Genomic DNA, 16631 nt, shown 5'->3' with positions numbered 1-16631 from the left:
TGACCCTTGGTCTAGGCCCTTTGCAAGACCCAGGCTTGTAGACCTGGTACCATTTCTTCAGGCTAGGCCGAGAGCAAAGCCTCAGCCTTGCATAGGCCTAAGCTACAGTAGGTAGCCATGAGCTTGGCCTAGGTCCCAAGCAAGGCCGAGGCTAGATCCTGATGCTTGGGACTAGGTCAGAGCCCAGGGCTGAAGTTGAGGCCCAGTACAGAGACCGGGTCCCAACACCTGGACTTCGGCCTTGGCCAGAGATGAGACCAAGACCAAATGCTGGGGCATGGTCTGGAGGCCGGGTCCAGATGCCTGGGACTCAGCATAGCCTAGAGCCTGAAACCAGGCCTGAAGCCTTGGCCTGGTATGGAGACCGAGTCCCAACACCTGGACCTCTCCTGAGGCCAGAGACTAGAACCTGACTAATGCTGGAGACTGGCCCGGAGACCAGGTTCCAACACTTGGACATTGGTCCAGGCCTAAGACCAACATCATGGCTTGACCAGATGCTGAGTCATGATGCCTGGGCCTCAGCTTCGTCCAGAACATGGACCCAGGCTTGACATTGGAACCTGGCCTGGAGGCTGGATCCTGACACCAATTCCTTGGCCCAAGGTCAGGCCTAAGCCCAGAGGTTGGAGCACAGGCCTCAGAGTTTTCCTTCTTGAAGTGATGCTGTCTGCTGGGTCATGCCGAAGTAAATTAACTCCAGCAAATCCTCCTCAGCAGAGGGTATCATTTTGCTGTATGGTGGTTCAATTAACTGCTGAACAGAAAAATGGCACCAGCTGCAAAAGAGAATGTGCTGGAGTTAATTTTCTCCGGCATGTCCCCAGCAGATGGCATCATTTCAAGAAGAAATAAGACAGAAGAAAAAAGATGGAAAACTCTGAGGCCTGGCCTCCGACCTCTGGGCCTGGGTCTGACTTTGAGCTGAGGCCCCAGTTTCAGGACCTGGTCTCCAAACCAAACCTTGGCATCAGGCCTGGGTCCAGTCTCTGGGACATGGACTCTGGAACAGATCCCTGTGTTGAGCCTCAGCTTAGGTCTGGGCTCTAGAATCTGGCATAGGTTAAAGCCCAGATGACAGGCCCCTCCAGGCTGGGCCCCTCCAGGCTGGGCCCCCCCAGGCTGGGCCCCAGTATCAGGCCTGAGCCTGGACTGAGGTGCAGTCATTGAAAACCATTCTCCAGATCAGGCCCCAGGTTTGGGCCTGAGTCCGGACTCTGGTCTAAGCTGAGGTGTCGGGATCTGGTCTCTTGACCTGGCCCCATTGTTGGGCCTAGGTCCAGGCTCTGGCTTAAGCTGAGGCTTAGAAATTGGTATCCAGACTTTGGGCCAGATTATGACAAGGTGCCTAGCCTGGACCAATGGATCAGGTAAGTCAGGCTGGGATATTTCCCGACCCCTGGAAAATGTTTTGGGCCTGGCCCTTTGCACGGATCTTGGCTGAGGTCCTGGCATCACGCATAACCAGAGGACATGGCCCCTGCTTTGAACCTCGGCCTATTCCCTAGGTGAAGTCCCGGTCTTGGGCCCCCATAGGCCCAAGACCGGGACTTCACCTAGGCCCAACAGGAGAATGTTTTGGTGAACTAAACAATATGGATACATTTCTTTTTTTTTTTTTTTTTTTGGGGGGGGCTTCAATTCATTGTAGTACCCCACAAAAGAAATGAATTATCCCTATTTCTTTCATTTTTCACATTTGGTTTATCCAAATGAACATCCCTATTAGTAAGCTGCCCATGGTAATAACTGCCACTCCCTGAAGGTTACCCCAAGCCTTCTGTTAAGGGTAGTAACTGCTGCTCCATGTAAGTTATCTCCCAGCAGAAATATTGCATCTAAAGTAAATATAGTTTGCCCTATTTCTTCATTTCCATTCTCTAGCCACTAAGAATCTGCAGTGCTTATCCCATGCCCTTTTCAATTCCATTAACACTGTCGTCTTCACCACCACTTCCAGGAAGGAATTCCAGGCTTCCATCACCCACTCTAAGAAGACATTTTTTCTAATGTTGTTTCTCAGTCATTCCCACTGGAGTTTCATATCGTGACTCGTAATTCTAGTTTTCTTTCCAACGGAAAATATTTGATGTCTTTTTATCATTAGCATCTTTCAGATATGTGAAGGTCTGTATCATATCTCCCCTGTACTTTCTGTCCTCCAGGGTATTCATTACATATTTAGATCCTTCAGCCTCTCCTCATAGGTCTTTCACTACAGACCCCATATCATTTTGGTCACCTTTTTCTGGACTGCTTCGATCCTGTCTTTATCCTTTTCAAGATACAGACTACAGAACTGAACATAGTACTCATAGTCAGGCCTCACCAAAGACCTGTACAAGGGAATTATCACCTCCTTTTTCCTGCTGGTTATTTCAGCTTTCTATGTCTCCCAGCATCCCTTTAGTTTTAGCTACCACCTTGTCACATTAATGTGTTGCCTTCAGATCTCTAGCCACTATCACCCCAACGTCCATTTCACAGTCTGTGCACATTAGTATTTTATGCTTATTATATACATCTCTTTTGGATTATTGCACCCCAGATGCATGACTCTGCACTTCTTGCCATTAAATCATAGTTGCCAAACTTTTGACTACTCTTCAAACTTTCTTAAATTGTTTTTCATTCTCTCTACTCCTTCAGGCATGTCCACTCTGTTGCAGATCTTAGTATGATTCTCAAAGGACAAACTTTTCCCTCTAACCCCTCTGCAATGTCACTCAGAAAGATATTGAACAGAACTGGTCCCAAAACTGATCCTTGTGGCACTTCAATAATAGGGATGTGAATCGTTTTTTAACGATTAAAATTATCGTCCGATAATTTTAATATCGTCTTAAATCGTTATAGAACACGATACAATAGAAATTCTAACGATTTATTGTTAAAAATCGTTAAATCGTGTTAGTGCGCACTAACGGGAGTTAGTGCGCACTAACTGAAAATGATACAAATTGACACTTTCCAGGTCAGTAAAGGTCAGTTAGGAATGAATATGTGTTCCTATTGGCTGGCTGCCCTCTTATCTATTGATGTTAACCAGGTTCCCACTGAGGTGATGGTTGGGGGGATGGGAAATGGAAATGGAAACTCAGGAACACTAACAGAAAATGATACAAATTATTGACATTATCCAGGTCAGTAAAGGTCAGTTAGGAATGAATATGTATTCCTATTGGCTGGCTGCCCTCTTGTCTATTGATGTTACCAAGGTTCCAACTGAGGTGATGGTTGGGGGGATGGGAAATAAACTGTTGGTAGTTGACAAAAAAAGTAATGTGATCAGTCAATATGACTAGAACCTGTGCCCTATTCCTGATACCAGGGGTGTTGTGATCTTCCTGCACTCAGTGCCCTATCCCTGATACCAGTCTGAGACAGCTCCCTCCCTGCATTACTAGTGAGAGGCTGGCTTCACAGACAGGGGGGAGCTGCCTGACCCTCACTCCTGACTTCCCCCATGTCCCAGCTAGTGAATGGTGTGTGGGTGAGGGGGGGGGGGGAGGATGGTGAAGTCTGAGACAGCTCCCTCCCTGCATTACTAGTGAGAGGCTGGCTTCACAGACAGGGGGGAGCTGCCTGACCCTCACTCCTGACTTCCCCCATGTCCCAGCTAGTGAATGGTGTGTGGGTGAGGGGGGGGGGGGAGGATGGTGAAGTCTGAGACAGCTCCCTCCCTGCATTACTAGTGAGAGGCTGGCTTCACAGACAGGGGGGGGCTGCCTGACCCTCACTCCTGGCTTCCCCCATGTCCCAGCTAGTAAATGGTGTGTGGGTGAGGGGGGGGGGAGGATGGTGAAGTCTGAGACAGCTCCCTCCCTGCATTACTAGTGAGAGGCTGGCTTCACAGACAGGGGGGAGCTGCCTGACCCTCACTCCTGACTTCCCCCATGTCCCAGCTAGTGAATGGTGTGTGGGTGAGGGGGGGGAGGATGGTGAAGTCTGAGACAGCTCCCTCCCTGCATTACTAGTGAGAGGCTGGCTTCACAGACAGGGGGGAGCTGCCTGACCCTCACTCCTGACTTCCCCCATGTCCCAGCTAGTGAATGGTGTGTGGGTGAGGGAGGGAGGATGGTGAAGTCTGAGACAGCTCCCTCCCTGCATTACTAGTGAGAGGCTGGCTTCACAGACAGGGGGGAGCTGCCTGACCCTCACTCCTGACTTCCCCCATGTCCCAGCTAGTGAATGGTATGTGGGTGAGGGGGGGGGGGGGAGGATGGTGAAGTCTGAGACAGCTCCCTCCCTGCATTACTAGTGAGAGGCTGGCTTCACAGACAGGGGGGAGCTGCCTGACCCTCACTCCTGACTTCCCCCATGTCCCAGCTAGTGAATGGTGTGTGGGTGAGGGGGGGGGGGGGAGGATGGTGAAGTCTGAGACAGCTCCCTCCCTGCATTACTAGTGAGAGGCTGGCTTCACAGACAGGGGGGAGCTGCCTGACCCTCACTCCTGACTTCCCCCATGTCCCAGCTAGTGAATGGTGTGTGGGTGAGGGGGGGAGGATGGTGAAGTCTGAGACAGCTCCCTCCCTGCATTACTAGTGAGAGGCTGGCTTCACAGACAGGGGAGAGCTGCCTGACCCTCACTCCTGACTTCCCCCATGTCCCAGCTAGTGAATGGTGTGTGGGTGAGGGGGGGGGGGGAGGATGGTGAAGTCTGAGACAGCTCCCTCCCTGCATTACTAGTGAGAGGCTGGCTTCACAGACAGGGGGGAGCTGCCTGACCCTCACTCCTGACTTCCCCCATGTCCCAGCTAGTGAAAGGTGTGTGGGTGAGGGGGGGGGGGGGAGGATGGTGAAGTCTGAGACAGCTCCCTCCCTGCATTACTAGTGAGAGGCTGGCTTCACAGACAGGGGGGAGCTGCCTGACCCTCACTCCTCCGGGGTATTGTGATCTTCCTGCACACAGTGCCCTATCCCTATTAATACCAGGAGTGTTGTGATCTTCCTGCACGCAGTGCCCTATCCCTAATACCAGGGGTGTTGTGATCTTCCTGCACACAGTGGTCTATTCCTGATACCAGGGGTGTTGTGATCTTCCTGCATGCAGTGCCCTATCCCTATTAATACCAGGAGTGTTGTGATCTTCCTGCACGCAGTGCCCTATCCCTAATACCAGGGGTGTTGTGATCTTCCTGCACACAGTGGTCTATTCCTGATACCAGGAGTGTTGTGATCTTCCTGCATGCAGTGCCCTATCCCTGATACCGGGATGTGTGCAAGAAGATCCCAACACCCCCGGTATCAGGAATAGGGCACTGTGTGCAGGAAGGTCACAACACCCCTGGTATTAGGGATAGGGCACTGTGTGCAGGAAGATCACAACACTCCTGGTATTAATAGGGATAGGGCACTGTGTGCAGGAAGATCACAACACTCCTGGTATTAATAGGGATAGGGCACTGTGTGCAGGAAGATCACAACACTCCTGGTATTAATAGGGATAGGGCACTGTGTGCAGGAAGATCACAACACTCCTGGTATTAATAGGGATAGGGCACTGTGTGCAGGAAGATCACAACACCCCTGGTGCCAGGGTTAGGGCACTGTGTGCAGGAAGATCACAACACTCCTGGTATTAATAGGGATAGGGCACTGTGTGCAGGAAGATCACAATACCCCTGGTATCAGGGTTAGGGCACAAGTTCTAGTCACATTGACTGATCACATTACTTGTTTTGTCAAGCTACCAACTGTTTCCATTTCCCATCCCCCATATACTGTCAGTGGGAAGCTTGGTAACATGAATAAATAAGAGGGCAGCCAATAGGAATACATATTCATTCCTAAACTGACCTTAACTGACCTGAAAAGTGTCAAATTCTATCATTTTCAGTTAGTGCGCACTAACTCCCAGTTAGTGCGCACTAATTGGAAAAAACAATTTTTAACGATTTTTTAACTAAAAAATCGTGCCTAACACGATTTTCTTGCCCTGCCACACGATTTCTATCGTTAAGACGATATGGAAAACGATTCACATCTCTATTCAATAACACTGTTTTCTCTTCAAGGTATGTTCCATTTACTATTACACTTTACCTCCTGTCAGTCAACCAATTTGTAATCCATTCCTCCACCTTAGCATCCACTCCCAGCCTTCTCATTTTATTCATGAGACTCCTATGCAGGACCGTATCAAAAGCTTTATTAAATTCCAAGTAAATCATACTGAACACTCTTCCTTCATCCAATTCTCTAGTCACCCAAACAAAAAAATAATTTTTGTTTGACAGGAAATTCCTCTATGGAAACCATGTTGCCTTAGATCCAGCAACACCCCAGATTGTAGAGCGTTCAATATCCTTTCTTTCAACAGAGATCAGCTAAGATATGTAGTGGGGTATGCACAGATAAAAAAAAAAATTAAATTTTGTTTTTCGGTTTTTATTCAGGAGGTTTTTTCCCCATGAATTTCGGATAGTGGAATGTTTTATTTTTTCATTAAAAAAAAATGAATCAAACATTTAAAAAAAAACAACAACACAAAAACAGCCCCCCCAAAAGAAAAGAGTGCCTCCCAGGGTCTCCTGTCCTGATCCCACTACACATGCCTTCCACCCAAAACATCTCTGGGGTCATGATACTCCACAGCCCCTACTTACCTGTCCAGTTCGTTTCCACCAGGGAGGCCTAGACCCAGGCTAAAGCCTCTGCCTTGCGTAGGCTGAGAACATGGTATGTCACTGTGACCTCAGCCTCAGCCTACACAAGGCTGTGGCCTTGGCCACTACCTAGGCTGGAGGGGAGCTGATGCCTAATGCTGCAGTGCGGCCCATTGGCTGGGTCCTGATACTGGGGCCTTGACCTAATACAGGCCCGATGGAAGGGTCTGGCCTGGAAGCTGGGTCCTCATGACTGTGCCTCATTCTAGACCAGATCCTGGGCCCAGGCCTAATGCTGATGCACAGCTCAGAGGCCAGGTCCCAACGTAGAGACCTTTTACCAGCCCAGGTGCAATGACTGGGCCTGGCCCATAGGTCAGGTTCCAACACCTGGGCATCAGCAACACAGCTCAGTCCAGATGCAAGATCATGATGCCAAGGCCTTGGCCAGGACCCAGGCCAAATAGCAAAGCTCAACCTGGAACCAGGTCCCAACACCTTGCCCTAAATGGATCCTGTGCCCAGGCCCAAGAATGTGACCTGATCTACAGGCTGGGTCCTGATGTCTGGGCCTCAACCCAGACCCAGGCCCAAGCCTGAAGTCTGGCCTGGAAGCTGGGATGCCTGGGCCTTGCCCTAGGGTCAGACCCAGGCCCAGACCCCAGGCTTTGCAAATCCATCGACACTGACCTCTTCTTTCTTCATTAAACTAATACAATGCATTTGTTTAAAGAAGAAAGAAGAGTATGATATCAATTGATCTGCAACGCTTAAGAAAATGCCATACTGGGTCAGACCAAGGGTCCATCAAGCCCAGTATCCTGTTTCCAACAGTGGCCAATCCAGGCCATAAGAACCTGGCAAGTACCCAAAAACTAAGTCTATTCCATGTTACTATTGCTAATGGCAGTGGCTATTCTCTAAGTGAACTTAATAGCAGGTAATGGACTTCTCCTCCTAGAACTTATCCAATCCTTTTTTAAACACAGCTATACTAACTGCACAGTAAAAAAACTTTCTCTGATTAGTTTTTTTTTTTCAATTTATTCTTTATTGTTTTTTTAATGATACAATCATGAAACAAATATACATATTGTGTATCACATTCATCCAATATAAACAATCAAATAAACAGATAAATATATCTTATTATGTGGTACAAAACATAATAGGGGGAGAACATCCTCCAAATCTTATGTAAAGGAAATCTGAAATCTAGGTGCCCCTCTATTCCTTAAGAGGGTATATCGAGACTTCAGCTAACAAATAATAGGAGAAGGAGATTTATTCTTAATTTAAGGACCATTTAGCTCTGATGATCCCAAGTTAGACTCAGATTTATCTAATAAGAAGGTCTCCAAATGAAGCGGATCTGTGAACCCAAATTTTTTCCCTCTATAGTTCACATAACATATGCAAGGGAATTTAAAAAAGAATATACCCCCCAAAGCCACAACACGATATTTTAATGCCAAAAAGGCCCTCCTCCTGGCTTGGGTGGGTCTGGCTACATCCAGAAAAATCTAGATTTTTTGTCCGCAGAAGGAGACATCTTTATTGGCAAAAAAGTTCTTGAACACTTTATCCTTGTCTTGCTCTGATAAAAAGGAAATGAAGAGAGTGTCCCTATTCTCAATAGTATCAAGAGAATCCTCCAAGAAGGTAGAAATACCTAAACTTGGAGGACTCTCCTGATCCTAGTAATGGACTTCTCCTCCAAGAATGTATCCAATCCTTTTTTAAACACTGCTATACTAACTGCACTAACCACATCCTCTGGCAACAAATTTCAGAGCTTAATTGTGCATTGAGTAAAAAAGAACTTTCTCCGATTAGTTTTAAATGTGCCCCGTGCTAACTTCATGGAGTGCCCCATAGTCTTTCTACTATCCGAAAGAGTAAATAACCGATTCACATCTACCCGTTCTAGACCTCTCATGATTTTAAACATCTCTATCATATCCCCCCTCAGCCGTCTCTTCTCCAAGCAGGAAAGTCTTAACCTCTTTAGTCTTTCCTCATAGGGGAGCTGTTCCATTCCCCTTATCATTTTGGTAACTCTTCTCTGTACCTTCTCCATCACAATTATATCTTTTTTGAGATGCAGCGACCAGAATTGTACACAGTATTCAAGGTGCGGTCTCACCATGGAGCAATACAGAGGCATTATGACATTTTCCGTTTTATTCACCATTCCCTTTCTAATAATTCCCAACATTCTGTTTGCTTTTTTGACTGCCGCAGCACACTGAATTGACAATTTCAATGTGTTATCCACTATGACGCCTAGATCTCTTTCTTGGGTTGTAGCAACTAATATGGAACCCAACATTATGTAATTATAGCATGAGTTATTTTTCCCTATATGCATCACTTTGCACTTATCCACATTAAATTTCATCTGCCATTTGGATGCCCAATTTTCCAGTCTCACAAGGTCTTCCTGCAATTTATCACAATCTGCTTGTGATTTAACTACTCTGAACAATTATGTGTCATCTGCAAATTTGATTACCTCACTTGTCATATTTCTTTCCAGATCATTTATAAATATATTGAAAAGTAAGGGTCCCAATACAGATCCCTGAGGCACTCCACTGTCCACTCCCTTCCACTGAGACAATTGTCCATTTAATCCTACTCTTTGTTTCCTGTCTTTTAGCTAGTTTGCAATCCATGAAAGGACATCGCCACCTATCCCATGACTTTCTACTTTTCCTAGAAGCCTCTCATGAGGAACTTTGTCAAATGCCTTCTGAAAATCCAAGTATACTACATCTACCGGTTCACCTTTATTCACGTGTTTATTAACTCCTTCAAAAAAGTGAAGCAGATTTGTGAGGTAAGACTTGCCCTGGGTAAAGCCATGCAGACTTTGTTCCATTAAATCATGTCTTTCTATATGTTCTGTGATTTTGATGTTTAGAACACTTTCCACTATTTTTCCTGGCACTGAAGTCAGGCTATCCGGTCTGTAGTTTCCCGGATCACCCCTGGAGCCCTTTTTAAATATTGGGGTTATATTTGCTATCCTCCAGTCTTCAGGTACAATGGATGATTTTAATGATAGTTACACATTTTTACTAATAGGTCTGAAATTTCATTTTTTAGTTCCTTCAGAACTCTGGGGTGTATACCATCTGGTCCAGGTGATTTACTACTCTTCAGTTTATCAATCAGGTCTACAACATCTTCTAGGTTCACCGTGATTTGATTCAGTCCATCTGAATCATTATCCATGAAAACCTTTTCCATTTCAGGTACCTCCCCAACATCCTCTTCAGTAATCACCGAAGCTAAGAAATCATTTAATCTTTCCACGATGGCCTTATCTTCTCTAAGTGCCCCTTTAGCCCCTCGATCATCTAACGGCCCAACTGACTCCCTCACAGGCTTTCTGCTTCGGATATATTTAAAAAAGTTTTTACTGTGAGTTTTTGCCTCTACAGCTAACTTCTTTTCAAATTCTCTCTTAGCCTGTCTTATCAATATCTTACATTTAATTTGCCAACTTTAATGCTTTATCATATTTTCTTCTGTTGGATCTTTCTTCCAATATTGGGGTAATTGAAGTCTCCCATTATTACTGCACCACCAATTTGGTTAGCTTCCCTAATTTCTCTTAGCATTTCACTGTCCGTCTTACCATCTTGACTAGGTGGATGGTAGTATACTCCTATCACTATATTCTTCCCCGACATACAAGGGATTTCTATCAATAACGATTCAATTTTGTATTTAGTCTCATGCAGGATGTTTATCCTGTTGGACTCTATGCCATCCCGGACATAAAGCGCCACACCTCCTCCCGGGTGCTCCTCTCTGTCATTGCGATATAATTTGTACCCCATTATAGCACTGTCCCATTGGTTATCCTCTTTCCACCATGTCTCTGAGATGCCAATTAAGTCTATGTCATCATTCACTGCTATATATTCTAATTCTCCCATCTTACTTCTTAGACTTCTGGCATTAGCATACAAACATTTCAATGTTTGTTTTTTGTTTGTATTTTCATTCTGCTTTTTAATTGATAGGGATAAGTTAGAATTTTTTAGCTCAGGTGAGTTTTTAGTTACAGGAACTTGGACTATTTTTCTAATTATTGGAACCTCACTGTCGGGATGCCCTAATTCTAATGCATCATTAGTATCCTTTGAAGATACCTCTCTCTGAACCATGCATTGCTGAGCAACTGTCGGCTTTCCCCTTTGTTCTAGTTTAAAAGCTGCTCTATCTCCTTTTTAAAGGTTAGCAGCAGCAGTCTGGTTCCACCCTGGTTAAGGTGGAGCCCATCCCTTCGGAAGAGACTCCCCCTTCCCCAAAAGGTTCCCCAGTTCCTAACAAAACTGAATCCCTCTTCCTTGCACCATCGTCTTATCCACGCATTGACACTCCGGAGATCTGCCTGCCTCTAGTGACCTGCGCGTGGAACAGGAAGCATTTCAGAGAATGCTACCCTGGAGGTTCTGGATTTAAGCTTTCTAGCTAAGAGCCTAAATTTGGCTTCCAGAACCTCCCTCCCACATTTTCCTATGTCGTTGGTGCTCACATGTACCACGACAGCCAGCTCCTCCCCAGCACTGTCTAAAATTCTATCTAGGTGACGCGCGAGATCCGACGCCTTCGCACCAGGTAGGCATGTTATCAGGCAATCCTCATGCCCACCAGCCACCCAGCAGTCTACATTCCTATTAATCGAATCACTAACTATGACGGCCAACCTAACCCTTCCCTCTTGGGCAGTAGGCCTTGGGGAGGTATCCTGAGTGCAAAAGGACAATACATATTCTGGAGAGCAGATCCTTGCTACAGGATCATTTCCTGCTGCACCTGGTTGATGCTCTCCCATCATGAGACATTCTTCCTCCAAGGCAGCACCAGGGCTGCCAGTCTGAAGTTGGGACTTGACTACTATTTCCCTGAAGGTCTCATCTATATACCTCTCTGTCTGCCTCAGCTCCTCCAGGTCTCCCACTCTAGCCTCCAGAGATCGGACTCGTTCTCTGAGAGCCAGGAGCTCTTTGCATCGCATGCACATGTACAACTTCTCACCAGTGGGTAAAAAATCATACATGTGACACTCTATGCAAAAGACTGGGAAGCCCCCCTCTTGCTGCTTGACTGCTGCCTTCATCTCAATTTTGATCAGTTCCTAGTTGGGCTCTGGGCCTGTGCATGATCTAAGGCTGAGGTCCTGACATCAGGCAAGCCCTAGCATCAAGCTGGGGTCCTGGCCATCAGAATGGGGCCTCCAGGCAGGGCCATGCCATCAGTCCTGGGCTCAGGCTCTGACATAGGTTGAGGCACAGGCATCAGGACCCAAATTCCAGGCCAGGTCCCAGTGTCGGGCCTGGGTCTGGTCCGGCGTAGGATCAGGTCCTGGCCTCTGGGTCAGGCCATGGCCTGGTGTTGGCCTAGTCCAAGGCGCAGGCATCAGAATTCAGCCTCCAGGCCTGGCCTCAGTTTTGGGCCTTGGTCCAGTTTGAGGCTTTGGTATTGGGACATGGCCTCCAGGCCTGGACCCAGTGTAAGGCCTGGGTCCTGGCTGAGGTTCTGGGGTTGGAATCTGGCCTCTGGGCGGGCCACTGTATTGGGCCTAGGTTTGGGCTCCTGTCATGGCCAAGGCTCAAGCATTGGCACCCGACCTCTGATCCAAAACTCGGTCCAGGTGATGCCTCAGTGTTGGGACCTGGCATCCATGCTGGGCTGCATCATTAGACTTTGACCTAGGCTGAGGCCCAGGCATCATGATCCAGCCTCCAAGCCAGGACACAGCATCTGGTTTGGGCTCATGCCAAGGCCCAAGCATGATTATACTTCTGGGTCATGCTACAGCATTGGGCCTGGGAGCAGTCCCTAGCCTAAGCCAAGGTCCAGGCGTTAGGCCTGGGTGTGGGCCATAGTATCGGGCCTGAGTTTGGGCTGAGGCCCTGTCATCTGGATTCAGCCTCCAGGATGGACCCCAGTATCGGGCCTGGGTCTGGGCTCCAGCCTATGCTGAGGTCCAGGTATCAGACCAGGCTTGGCTGTTGGATACTTGATGAATCAGGTAAGTGACTGGTTGGAGGAGTTAGGTCTTGACCGAGGCCCCGGCATTAGCTGGGGCCCAAGCTGAGACCTTAGTGTTGTGCTCGGTGTCAATTCTGTGGCCCCTGCTTTGGCACCAGCCTATGCCCTGGGTGAGTCCTAGGCCTAGATCTAGACCTAGACTGAGACACCGGTGTCGTGCTCAGGCTTAAACCATGGCACCTGCTTTGGGTCTCAGCCTATGTCCTAGGCAAAGCCATGTGGCATAGGCCGAGGCCCAATGCATTCATTTTAAATAAATGCAACAAAAAAGGTTCTTTTCATTTGGGGAGGGGGAGAGAAAATGAAACGAATTACCATTATTTGTCATATTTTATTTTATTTATTTAAAAACTTTTCTATACCGTCGCTAAGTTATATACCATCGCAACGGTTTACAAATAGGCACATAGACTAAGGTTAGTAAATGTAGGATATCATACATTCTAACAGGTTCCAATAAAGTTTGGTTACAATTTCTTAAATAAAATCATTATTTGAGTAATGTTGGTCAAGTCCAGGTATATTATTGAGTTACTATCTCTTTGAGATATTACTTCTTAAATGTAGGATTGAGTAAATGCACATCCCTAATCTGTAGGACTGCAGCAAGAAGGGGAAATGAGGAGACATGAATTGGCACTGCAATTGTTATCTTACATCTTAATCTAGGGGTGGCCAACTCTGGTCCTCAAAAGCCACAATTAGGCCTGGTTTTCAGTATATCTTCAATGAATATGCACGAGACAGATTTTTGTCACTGCCTACATTGTTTGCAAATCTATCTCATGCATATTCAATATGAATATCCTGAAAACCTGGCCTTTCTTTGTGAATCTGGAGGATTGGAGTTGGCCACCCCTGTATTAGGATATAAAATAACAATTGCAGTGCCCATTCATGCCTCCTTATTTTCCCCTCCTACAGATTTTAGCAGATCTCTGACTTTACCTCACTTCCCTGCCATTGTGCTTATCACAAGCTTTCTTGAATTTAAATTCTGTCCTAATCTGTGTTTCAATGAATACATTTAAATTGCCATTCATTTACTTTTGCAGACTTGTGCTGATATCTTTACAGAGGAGAAAGCTTGAAATGCAGATGTAGATTTTAAGAACAGCAACAACAACAAACAAAAAAAACACCCCCCAGAAATGTTATGTTATTATCAAATTGTGAACAGCAATAGGGATACAAATTTTGAAAGCAAAGTTAAAGCTTATTGAGATATTCAAGAATATTTTAAAAGAAAAAGGTAAAATTGTTATCATGCCACAAGCAATTAAAATTAAGTGTTGTATTCATGTACAAGAACATCAGAACTAAAAATCCTAAGTAAAGTTCAGGATATCCAACTGATATATTTAACATAGGCATTAAATGTATTGAAGAGTTTAATATTTTATCAGTTGAAAGTGAATTTTCTTCCATATTTTTACTTCTAAATATTTTAGAATTTAATATTTTAGCACTTGTAAAAAGTGGTTTACATGTGCATGCTGATTTGCCTGCATTCATTTTTTGGCAGATGTATTAGAGCTTGAAGTTGGTTATTGTTCATTTATACTACATTTCTATTATGCATCTTTACGCTTTCATAAAATAGGAAAAAGTAGAATGTGCCTTTTAAAAAGATCCAGCTGCTCCCAATTTGATAAGTATGTGCATTTGCTGCCATAAATGATGACATGGCTCTGTAAATCAGGGGTATTCAAAAATATATCACTCTTGGGTAGACATATTGAAATGCAGTAATTTGGAGAAATTACTATAGCTTAGAGCAATATTGACAAGATTTTATTCATACATTATCTACAGAGGTAATGATACCCAAAAATATTTAACAAGACAGCCTGGTGACTCAATGACAGTGCTGCAAACTACAATGTATAATAGGGCCATGGGTTTAAATCCCAAATCAGGTCTGCAGCTCCCCTACAGTGTGTCAATTAATTGATTCAGCATTGCTCCCAGTGTTTTTAGGGTGTTGGGATGGTAGGAGTCCATAAAAATAGACATTTTAAAAATGCATTGTGTCTGCAATGGGTCAAAGATGGTATCTGCTTTTAACCCGTGGGCTTTGCATTAATTCTCAAAGCAAAAACCTATGGGGCGGATTTTAAATGCCCTACGTGCGTAAATCCGGCCGGATTTACGCGCACAGGGCCCTCGCGCGCTGGCACGCCTATTTTGCATAGGCCGCCAGCGTGCGCAGAGCCCCGGGACGTGCGTAAGTCCCGGGGCTTTGTAAAAGGGGCAGGGAGGGGGCGTGTCGGGGGCGTTCCCGAAACGATGCAGCATTTTGGGGGCGGGCCCCAGCGTTTTGGGAGCGGGCCCGGGGGCGTGGTGCCAGCCCGGGGGCGTGGTCGAGGCCTCTGGACCAGCCCCTGGGTCAGGTGACGGCGCGCCAGCAGCCCGCTGGCGCACGCAGATTTACGTCTGCTTTTAGCAGGCGTAAATCTGCCAACAAAGGTAAGGGGGGGGTTTAGATAGGGCCAGGGGGGTGGGTTAGGTAGGGGAAGGGAGGGGAAGGTGGAGGGAGGGCGAAGGAAAGTTCCCTCCGAGGCCGCTCCGAAATCGGTATCAAGACCTATCTCCAGAACTGAACTTTAGCTAAATTCTTTTTTCAGCATTTCTTTTATTAAAAGAAGAGACAGCACCACACACTTTATAACAAGGCAAAAAAATCCTAACTTTATTCACAAAAATATACCAAAAAAAAATGCAATTATTTACTCCCACCCCCAAAAAACCCCCAAACTTTAGATGAAAGGTTGCCCAGACACATATGTTTCAGCAACATAGCTATTCATTTCACACTCTTTAAAACACAAGGTTAGTCATCTCACAAAGAAAGGTCCTTCTCAGTACTGAAAAGGCATCAATGTTTAAGTTATAGCACGTGTTTTATGTCCAGTAGAGCATGCTTGCATGTAACCAAAATTCCACAAGACAGGTATTCTGGTAGAAAGTTACGATAGTCACATTATATCACATAAAAAAAGTTACAGCAGAGGAGTTTTAAGACCAAGACTTATGGCAGAGCAATGAAACTAGGAGGAATAGTCAGAAGGTTGCCTCTCGCCCTCAAAACTGTGATGGCTGTATCCAGCCCTGCCAGTTCTGATGTATGTGCCATTTTTTTGGGTGTTTCTGAGTGGTATAGATGGAATGAATGAGGTGGAATTGGAGGAACTGGAATCAGTGAATGGGAAAATACATGCAGTCCTTGAGTAGCAGAAGTTCTTCATTGCTGTGGTCTGTTCATTGAGGCCTGTGAGTTGTCCAAGGCTTTAGTTATGCCAGTATTCATGTCTTCTATATTAACCAAAACTGTATAAATATGATATGTATGAAATACTGTAATCACAGAAACACCATATTCATAAGCTGAAAATAGTTAATACTATGTAGTCTATAATTTTAGTGTGGACAACTCATAGATTTGCGTGGGCTTTTATTTGAATGCCTCACGCTATGGTTATGCAGCGTTTGGAAGCTGTTATACATGTCAATTAGGTTGTCTGACAGGGGTCTGCTAGCTAAAGCTGAAACCGAGTAGCAGTGCATGCAGAAAGATAGATACAAAGAACACACCGTGCAAGTTTTCCACCCCTGATGAAGCCCACGAAACATGAAGTGTGTCAGCAATGCTAAGATAAGTGTCCGGGTTCCTAAGTGAAATTTCTTCTAAAAAAAAACTTTTCAAAAAACAGTGTGGTCACCGATGATTATAAATTGGTTACACAGTCAGAGACAACCTAATTGACATGTATAACAGCTTCCAAACGCTGCATAACCATAGCGTGAGGCATTCAAATAAAAGCCCACACTAAAATTATAGACTACATGGTATTACCTATTTTCAGTATGCATGTCTTTACATTGCCAATGCTTTTACACACACGGGTGGATTTTAAAAGCCATGCTCGCGTAAATCTGGGCGGATTTACG

Source organism: Rhinatrema bivittatum, chromosome 2, assembly GCF_901001135.1.
Source record: "Rhinatrema bivittatum chromosome 2, aRhiBiv1.1, whole genome shotgun sequence".
Lineage (NCBI taxonomy): Eukaryota > Metazoa > Chordata > Amphibia > Gymnophiona > Rhinatrematidae > Rhinatrema > Rhinatrema bivittatum.
The sequence above is the reverse complement of the archived record's forward strand: the minus strand, read 5'-3'. Positions refer to the sequence as shown.